Source organism: Papio anubis, chromosome 17 (assembly GCF_008728515.1).
Source record: "Papio anubis isolate 15944 chromosome 17, Panubis1.0, whole genome shotgun sequence".
Classification (NCBI taxonomy): Eukaryota; Metazoa; Chordata; class Mammalia; order Primates; family Cercopithecidae; genus Papio; species Papio anubis.
In genome coordinates, this window is record NC_044992.1 from 47,716,871 (window position 1) to 47,726,764 (window position 9,894).

Consider the following 9,894-nt stretch of genomic DNA (forward strand, 5'->3'; position numbering starts at 1 on the left):
AGGCAGGTGGGTTGCTTGAGCACAGGCATTTGAGACCAGCCTGAGCAACATGGTGAGACCCCCCATCTCTACCAAAAAAAAAAAAAATAAATAAAGTAGTCAGGCTTGCGGTGGCACACACCTGTAGTCCCAGCTACTTGGGAGGCTAGGGTGGGAGGATCACTTGAGCTGGGGAGGTCAAGGCTGTAGTGAACCATGATCATGCCGCTTGCACTTCAGCCTGGATGGTCAAGTGAGATTCTATTTCAAAAATTATTATTTTTTTTTTCAGGAAAGGCTTCTGCAGATGGGTGCCCTCCTTCTAGCAGGCCTGAGGCTCAGGGAAGGGGCAGGCCTCTGTTCTTGCCTGTTTTAGGGCAGTGGAACAGACCTCACTCAGCCATCAGTAGAGTAATCTTGTGCCTAGAAAGTTCTTTCTGCTTTCTCGTGTCTACCCCATCCTCCTCCCGGACCATGGTAAAGCTCTGTGCAGCATGGTTATTTTCAAGGGCTTGACAGACCCAGGCCCTTCCTATCTGTTCAGCCCGGTCCAGGCCACCAGGCAAGCTGTTTACAAGGAATCCAAGTGCTCAGTGGAGAGCAGAACAGGCCGAGTGTTTTCCACGGCTGCCGAGAAAGATGAGCGAGTGGAGGCAGAATAACAAAAAGCCACTTCAAAAACACACCAGAAAAAGTCACAAAGCAGAGACAATCAGAGGTTTGAGACACACGCCCCCCCCAAAACCCTGACAAGAGAGCAAAAACAAGTCATGAGGGAGCCTCTGATGGTTTCAAGACAGTCGCGGTTGCTGATTGAGAACGGGCCTGTCCCAGCAGTTCTGAGAGGAGTCGGGACCTGGGGCTGTGGGGGCTCAGAAACTTCACCTGAGTTCTGAGAACTGTGGTGGGACAGTCCCTGAGGGCTCCGTCTCTCTGGGAAGATGGTGGGGGGTGGGCGGGAATGGCAGGCCCATGCTGGCTGGGTGAGGGCGTGAGGCTGTTCCAGCCTAGAGACTGGCCACCGGTGAAGAAGCAGAGTCCCGCCTGGCCCCAGGCTTCTGGCACCTACCGCCTGAGAGGGTGAGGCCTCTATGGCCATAGTCCATCTGGGAATTCAAAGGCGTAAGGCCACCTGCATCTGGGAAGCTCCTCCTTTGGGATCTGAGCTGAGGACCCAACCATGAAGAAGCCAAACCAGAAAGGAAATGCTGGTGCTCCGCTCCACCTCGCCCCATTTTGCAGTGAGGTCCAGTGAAGAGAGCCCTAGGGGTGGAGCACTGGGGTTCAGGTCCCAGGCACTATTATTCCCTTGCTGTATGACCTTGGGCAGGTCAGTTTACCCCTTTGGACTTTAGTTTCTTGACCTGCAAATTGGAAGGTTGGTCTAGATGAATGGCTTTTAACCCTGGCTGAATATTGGAATCACCTGGTGAGCTGCAAAAATCAACATGATGCCAGTTGTTCTGGGTTACAGCCTGGGCATCAGCATTTTAAAAGCTCATCAGATGATTCCAGGCCAGGCACGGTGGTGCACGCCTGTAATCCCAGCACTTTGGGAGGCTGAGGCGGGCGGATCACCTGAGGTCAGTTCGAGACCAGCCTGGCCAACATGGTGAAACCCTGTCTCTACTAAAAATACTAAAATTAGCCGGGTTTGGTGGTGTATGCCTGTGCACGAAAATCACTTGAACCCAGGAAGCAGAGGTTGCAGTGAGTGGAGATCGTGCCACTGCACTCCTGGGCGACAGAGCAAGACTCTGTCTCAAAAAAAAAAAAAAAAAAAAAAAGAACCATTAGTCTGCCTAATGCTTCTCAAAGTTTGGAGTGCACAGGAATATTGTAAAAATTTGAGTCGAATTCGGTAAGTCCAGCATACAGTCTGAGATTCCACGTTTCCAACAAGCTCCCAGGCGATGTCCATGGACCACGCCTTGAGTAGCAGCAAGCCTGTGTTGAATTGTCCTTCCCTTGAACTTGCAAGTTGGATCCAAGCTCCAATCTACTCAGTCTGCTACAGTTCTTGTTTTGGTAGCTGGCTGTAGTTGCCTATTTCTGCCAATCTGCCAATAGCGTCATTTTTTCTAAGTTCTTTCTTCCCCTTGCCCCCCGCTCCCCCCCACAAGAATTGTTTAAATCCTCACTCATCATTTGAATTCTAACGAGATGCTGTGGATTGAATCAAACAGGGATCTTCCCTTCAAGGGCAGTAAATGAAAGATAGAACCAGGCTGTGATGTGAGCTCAAAATGGGGCAGAGGTCATTTTTAGCTGAGAGGATTGGAAGGGGTCCACGTGGCTGATAATAACAGTGTACCACTGTCCATGTGCTTTGTACCAGTTGTCTCATTTTAGCCTCACACAACCCTTCAGGTGAGCATTGGGAATGTTCCCCAGTTTACACACAAGGAAGCTAAAACTTAAAGAGAGGCAGAGGTGTTTTGAAGGAGGCATAGCAAGCAAGGTGCAGTGTTGTAGCTTGAACTCAGGTGCCTGTGCTGACTTTCAGTCTGCTTAGAGCATGGGTGGCATTCAAGCTGCATGCCTGACCAGACCTGACCAGACCCGATCAGATCCGGCCTTTTAGCACCAAGTCGTTTGGGCTAGGATGAGGTTTGTGTGAGTTTACCCCTCACCTTCCATACCCCTGCAGCCAGAAAAAGACAGGTGGTAACAGTTTCCACCTCTGGTTTCTGGGCCCAGACCTCCAGGCCTGTACACAGAGCCTGGGGCCTGAACTCACACTTTTCCCCAGTTGGCTGCCTGTCCCAGCATGGGTTTCTGCTGCCTGCATCTTTGTCTGTATCATTTTATTTCCTTGGCGGACCAGGCTGTGCGTCCAGCCTTTTGTAGGCTTGTCCTTTCCTAGGCACATAACCCCAAATAGTGCTGCATAGAAGGTTGCCCGAAGCTACCACGAAGACTGCAAATCCTAAACTCAGATTCTGCTGGATTCTTAGCTTGAATGGTATCCAACAGCCCAGCCCCATGGTTTCTCAAAGTTGATGCAACCCAGCTTGTCTCACCTTTTGATATCAGGGTTGCAGGGTTGGGGTGGAGGTGAAGGGTGAGGAGGATTGGAGACCTCTGTGTTCCCCGACTAGAACTTGAGTTCCTAGAGACACGAACTTTGTCTTTTCATTTTTGAACTCCTAGTGAAGAATACAGTGCTGGGCAGATAGATGTGTCACCGCCTTGTCAGACGAGCACATGACGGAGACTTGGGTGCATTTTCTTTGTGCATGGGGTGAATGGCAGCATTGGTAGCTTGTTTGGCTTGGCTCTCACACAGGAGATTCACCTGCTATAGGCTTCAGCTTGTAGGCCCCGGAACCCTGTGGGCGCAGCTACTGGGAAATCTGTCTTTCACCACGTCTTTTTGGGTTCTGTAGCTGCTCAGGAAGACGAGGGTTTTTTTTATAGAGCCTCAGCCCCTGGAGATGCTGGGTGAGTTGTAGAAATCCAACTTCGAGAGCATTAAGAGAGACCCTGTAATGATTAGGCAGCCCTGGGATTGTAGCATGGGGAACCCATGGAAAGAGGAGACCCCCACTTCTTACCCTTCAGAGAAGGGGATCATCTTATTGTAGCAGAAGTTTCTTAAAATTTTTTTGGACATCTAAACTTGAAAGCTGAGGTTAAGAAAGCGAAGGGCTTAGTCCACAGAAAGAATTTTCCTCTGCATGTAGTTTTTCTCCTATCTTTAAAAAAAATATGAAGAAAATAAACCAAATTCGTACCAAGGTGCTAAATGTGCTCTAGAATGTAAAGCCACTTTGCATTGGTCAACAGGATCCAGTTAGGGAAATATTTCCATTTATTCAACTTGTGTACTTACGAGAGATTTTTTTTTTTTTTTTTTTTTTTTTTTTTGAGACAGGGTCTCTTTCTGCTGCCCAGGCTGGAGTGCAGTGGCACAGTCATGGCTCACTGCAGCCTCCATTTTCCAGGCTCAAGTGATCCTCCCATCTCAGCCTCCCTAGTAGCAGGGACTACAGGTGTGCACCAGCACACCTGGCTGATTTTTGTATTTTTAGTAGAGATGGGATTTCACCACCTTTCCTAGGCTGGTCTCAAACTCCTGGGCCCAAGCAATCCAGCTGCCTCGGCCTCCCAAAGTGCTAGTATTACAGGAAAGGGGTCGTGATCCAAACCCCAAAAGAGGGTTCTTGGATCTCGCACAAGAAAGAATTCAGGGCGAATCCGCGGTGCAAAGCAAAAGCAAGCTTATTAAGAAAGTTCAGTGGCGAAAGAACAGCTACTCCATAGACAGAGTAGGATGTGCCCGAAAGTTAGAGGAGGAACGCATCCACCCTAGGTACAATGCTTGTCTATATGGGGAGATGTGCTCTGCTGTAAGGGTTTGTCATAAAGGATTCATTTTCTTAATTACTATATTTTGCAAGACTCGATATTATTATCTTTAAAGCAAAACTAGGAATGCCTTTGTTCTCCAGATATCAGGACATCTGGACACTCCCAAGTCTGGGTCTGTTTTAGTAAACATTATTAGTTTGTTCCCTTAATTGTAAACATCTAGAGGCTAGGAATGCCTAACTTTCTGGGAATGCAGCCCAGCAAGTCTCAGCCTTATTTTCCTAGCCCTCACTCAAAATGGCGTTGCTCTGGTTGGAACACCTCTGACACTCAGATTTTAGGCGTGAGCCACTGTGTCCGGCCTTAAGTGAGAAAATCTTGTTGAGCCAGTTCTTTAAGACTCCCTCTTGACTCTTGAGTCTTAACAAGAAATAAATCAATAAGAGGTTTTCCCTCACCTCTTAGGACCTTTTCCAGGAGGAGAGTGTTCAAGAAGAGGAGCCAAAGCTAGGAGAGGCCCACAGAGTGTGGCACTGAATTCAGAGGGGTGGTGTTCTCCTGGAGCCTGTAGCTAATCCATTTACACCATCTCCTCTGAGAACTTCATCCAGCCCAGGAGGGTGTGCTGTGGCCTTGCTGGGTCTTTTACCCTGGGGCCAAGGATGGCTTGGGGTATAAGCTGGCGATCAGTGCTATTTCCACCCCCTTCTTCAAGATATAGGCTGCTTTTAAAAAAATTTAATTGTCAGGGTTAGAGGTTTTGATGGTGTGGAACCGGGAGGTGGGCGTGGGAGAATGGAAACTGGATGTAAATGATTGAAGCTGCCCCACAGAAGTCATTCTGCAGTACATGTTCAGTGACTCCATTTCCAGGTGGGGAAGTTGAAGCCACAAGATGGGCTGTGATTTGCCTAAAGTCTCCTAGCAAATAGTGGCAGAATTGGGACCAGAGCTTTTCCCTTGAAGCCCTGGGTAGAACATTAAAGTAATGGCAGTGTAATTGATTCATGTCTGCTTAGGTCATGAATCAATTATTCTGCACCCACCTGCCCTCCTGAGGAGATGGCTCCTGAGAGGCAGGGACCTTCTCTTAATCCTCTCTGTGTCCCTGCACCTCCCAGTGCAGTGGCCAGTACATGCTGGGGCGCCCTGCGGGGTGTGGGGAGTTGGATTGGGTGGTTAAACCTGAGTTGCGAGACTCTTCGCTACAAAGAGCACTGGGGGCAGGGCGGGGGTTTGGGGGAGGGCAGGCTGGCCCCACCGCATCCTCTGTACTCAGCTGTGTCAACTCTCACCTTGTCAGAAGCCTTTCCAGACCAACTCAGCCTCTGAATTTTGGAGCAATATCTGTTTGTGCCCCACATTTAGCCCCCTCTATAGACTTATTTACGTGGGAAGAGGACGGCATGCATTGTGATTCTGAGTGTGGGCTGTGGATCTATCAGCCTGAGTTTCAGTCTCAGCTCTATCCTTTCTGAGCTGTGTGATCTCAGGCAACCCCTCCGAGCCTCAATTTCCTTATCTGTGAAATATTCCTTCTCCACGGGCTGGTCATGAGGATGAATGGGGACAAGGCACGCAGCCATGTGGCACCAGGCACTCAGCACGTTCCCGCCCTTATCGTTGTGAAGTTTCCATCATTAAACGTGTTGTTCTGCACCTACTCTGAGGATGGTTACCTCACCCATGAACGGGAGGAAATGATATGTAACCTTGGCAGATTGTTATGGCAACCAAATGAGATAATACACATGAGAATGCTTTGTAAACTCCTAAGGCTTGGGTGTGAAGTGTGATTGACCCCAAAAATCACACAATTGGTAAGAGGTGGCGACCTCCTGCAACGACCACACCCTCCCCCAAAACACATGCACACACATACACACTCACATATGCACACACATGTACACATATATACATACATATACATACTCGCACAGGCACACACACACACCACCACCAGCATCAGCACCATGAAACATCTCTGTGGTCTGACCCCGCCCACTGCCCCCCCTCCACCCCTGGCATCCCAGGGAAGTTGTTCTCTCATGTTTCCAACAGCCTCTAATGAGCCCTCCCAGACATCCAGACAAGTAGTGGTGGAATTAAAAAAGACAAATGAGACACAGACCTCACTCTCAGGAAGCCTAGCAGGGGAGAAGGGTGAGCAAAGTTTACTCTAAACAAGGCCAAATGACACAAAAACCATAACCACCGAAGACTGGGTGGAGGGGAAGTTTGGGAACGGGCGGTTTCGTGGCAGGGCTGGCATTGGAGCTGGTCTTTGAAAGGTGGGTGGTGTCTCAGTCTCCTAGGGCTGCTGTAAAAAATACCACTGACTCAACGACTTAAACAACAGACATTTATTTTGTCATAGTTCTAGAGGCCAGAAGTCCAAGATCATGAGGTTGGCTGCGTTGTTTCTTCTGAGGCCACTCTCTGTGGCTTGCAGATGGCCACCTTCTTGCTGTGTCCTCACGTGGTTGTCTGGGTCCTGATCTCCTCTTCCTTTTTTTTTCCAAGACAGAGTCTTGCTCCATCGCCCAGGCTGGAGTGCAATGGCGAGATCTTGGCTCACTGCAACCTTTGCCTCCCGGGTTCAAGCAATTCTCCTGCCTCAGCCTCCAGAGTAGCTGGGATTACAGGCCTGCACCACCACGCCCGGCTAATTTTTTGTATTTTTAGTAGAGATGGAGTTTTACCCTGTTGGCCAGGCTGGTCTCGAACCCCTGACCTCACGTGATCTGCCTGCCTCAGCCTCCCAAAGTGCTGGGATTACAGGCGTGAGCCACCGCGCCCGGCCCCAATCTCCTCTTCCTATAAGGATGCCAGTCATATTGGATGAGAACCCACCATTGACTTCATCGAGGTAAAATGACGTCATATCCATGGGCCCCAATCCAATATGGCTGGTGTTCTTTATCTCCTGATATAGCCTTATCTCCAAATATAGTCACAGTATGAAGCACTAGGGGTTAGGAATTCAATATATGAATTTGAGTGGGGAGACACAATGAAGCCTGTAACAGGTACGATGTTTTCTTTTCACATTTGTTCCATTACAAAACTACTCACTGTGGCCAGGTGCAGTGGTTCATGCCTGTAATCCCAACACTTTGGGAGGCGGAGGCAGGAGGATTGCTTGAGCCCAGGAATTTGAGACCAGCTTGGGCAACATAGGACGACCTAGTCTGTACAAAAATTAATACATAAATTAACCAGGCATAGTAGTGCATGCCTGTGGTCCCAGTTAATTGGGAGACTGATGTGGGAGGATTGCTTGAGCAACCCAGAAGGTTGAGGCTACGGTGAGCTGTAATTGTGCCACTGCACTCCAGACTGGACAATAGAGTGAGGCCCTGTCTGTCTCAAAAAATAAAAAATAAAAAAACCCAAAAGTACTCACTGTAAAATGTTGTGAAATGTTGAAAAGCACAAGAGGGAAAATAAGAACCCTTTGGAGATGACCATATCTGTCCATGAAAAAAAATCTTAAAATGGGTTTATACTTATAACACCTATTGTTTTATAAACAGCTATTTTTATATAACAAATATATCATGAACTATTAAATAATCTACCACAACATCGCTTTTAATGCCTGCCTCGTGGTCCACAATAAGGGTGTGTTGAATGTGTTTAACCAGTGGAGAGTGGGGTTTTGATTAGCCAAGAGTGGGGTGGAGAAGTAGCAGCCTCATGGGAGGGAACGATATGAGCTCCAAGGGCACAGTAGTTGGTTACACTTCAGCGAGCTGCAGCCAATCAGAACAGTTCTCAGAATAAGATCGATTACACGTATAAGAAGACGTAATTTTTTGTGCGTGTCGGGGTGGTTAGGGAAATAGACTGTGGATGTCAGAGCGCTGCTGCTTCTAAGAAGTCCTGAAGGGTCCCAAGAATGAGCCAGCTCCATGATTTATGTCTGACTAATCAGTCTCAACTAGACCCTACGGGGGCAACTGAAAGTCAAAATCTGATTCTGCAGGGTGAGGCTGAACTCGATGAACATAGTTTTATAGTTTTAATTGAGATGCTCGTTTTTAATAAGTGACAGTTAGTGATGAGTGATTATTGCTTTTCCCATCACTCTTTTCCCTCACTCCCCTCTTTCCTTCCTCACCCTTCATCCCAGATGAGGAGAAATCATTGGTAAAACAAAACAACGGGAAAGGGACTTAGTGATAAAGACTCACCTTGTTTCACACTGAAGACTGAAGGATCTAAAGGAGAAGTTCAGGTTGGACCAGGAGGGCTTCTAGGGGAGAGAAGAGGCAGAGAGAGCAGGGAGAGAGCACAAGTCCCAGGCTGGAGTGCCGTGGCCCAATCTCACCTTACTGCAGCCTTGACCTCCTGGGCTCAGCCTCCCAAGTAGCTGGGAATACAGGCTCTCGCCACCATGCCTAGCTAATCTTTCTTTCTTTCTTTCTTTCTTTTTTTTTAAGAGATGGGGTCTCACTATTTTGCCCAGGCTGATGTCAAACTCCTGGGCTCAAGTGATCTCCAGACTTCGCCTCCTTAAATGCTGAGATTACAGGCATGAGCCACTGTGCCTGGCCCACTGTGAATTTTGAATGATCCAATAGGTGATTCAATAGGGAAAAAATGTTTATCCCTATTAATTTCAATAACTGAGCCTTTCAAGTTATGTTTATAAAGCCAGCAGAGACTTACGTTTCATTTGCTCTGTTGTGCAAGTGGAAGAAAAGGCATGTGGCAGTGACTCCTGATGTGATAGAGAAAGCCCACAGAGCAGTTTAGAAATACAGAGATGTCAGCTGCAATGCTACTTCCAAGACAACCATTCCCAAGTGAGAAAACCAGTCAGAATTACAGCTCTCTTTGGGGGTTCCTTATCAGAGGACAAGGCAACTATTTCTAAAGTCTTAGGAGTCTGGGCTGGGTGTGGTGGCTCACACCTGTAATTCCAGCACTTTGGGAGGCTGAGGCAGGAGGGTCACTTGAGGCCAGGAGTTTGAGACCAGCCTGAGCAACATGGTGAGACCCCCATGTCTACAAAAAAATTAAAAAGAAAATAGCCAGGCATGGTGGTGCTTGCCTGTAATACTAAGTACTCAGGAGGCTGAGGCAGGAGGATCACTTGAGCCCAAGAGTTGGAGGCTGCAGTAAGCTATGATTGAGCCAGTGCACTCCAGCCTGGGCAACAGAGTGAGATCCTAACTCTAACTAACTAACTAACTAACTAACTAACTAACTAACTAGGAGAAATGAAAAATAGAGTCTTAGGAGCCTTACCGGATCCCTTTTGTTGAACGAATGAGTCCAGGAGTCCGGGGACGGATTTATTCTACCCAAGATCGACTGGGAACAGTGATGACTATTCACACGAGTCCGCTTGGTGCCCTGAAGAGCAAGATTTCATATCTGATTCTTTGAACTGGCTTTTTAATGTAGAGTGGCAGCTGTCTCTCCCCAGCTGCAGGGGAGGGAGCCATCTTCTGCATCTCCTTCCGAGGCACTTGTGTTAATGACGATGGCTTGCATTTGGGAGGCAATTTCATCAGTTGGCATTATAAGGAAAATAACAGGCCTGCCAAGCTCAATTTACTGGCAGAAAAAGAAAAGGAGTGAAGAGGATAT

At 48.0% G+C, this 9,894-nt stretch overlaps 1 long non-coding RNA gene across 1 annotated transcript; it reads right to left on the reverse strand.

Annotated features, from left to right (window-relative positions):
* Positions 1-6,671: 6,671 nt before the first annotated feature.
* On the reverse strand, positions 6,672-9,631 carry LOC116271063. Its single transcript, XR_004179455.1, has 3 exons — positions 9,550-9,631; positions 8,490-8,551; positions 6,672-6,841 (listed from the first exon to the last, which is right to left on the reverse strand). It is a non-coding gene; the product is annotated as an uncharacterized LOC116271063 (long non-coding RNA).
* Positions 9,632-9,894: the final 263 nt, after the last annotated feature.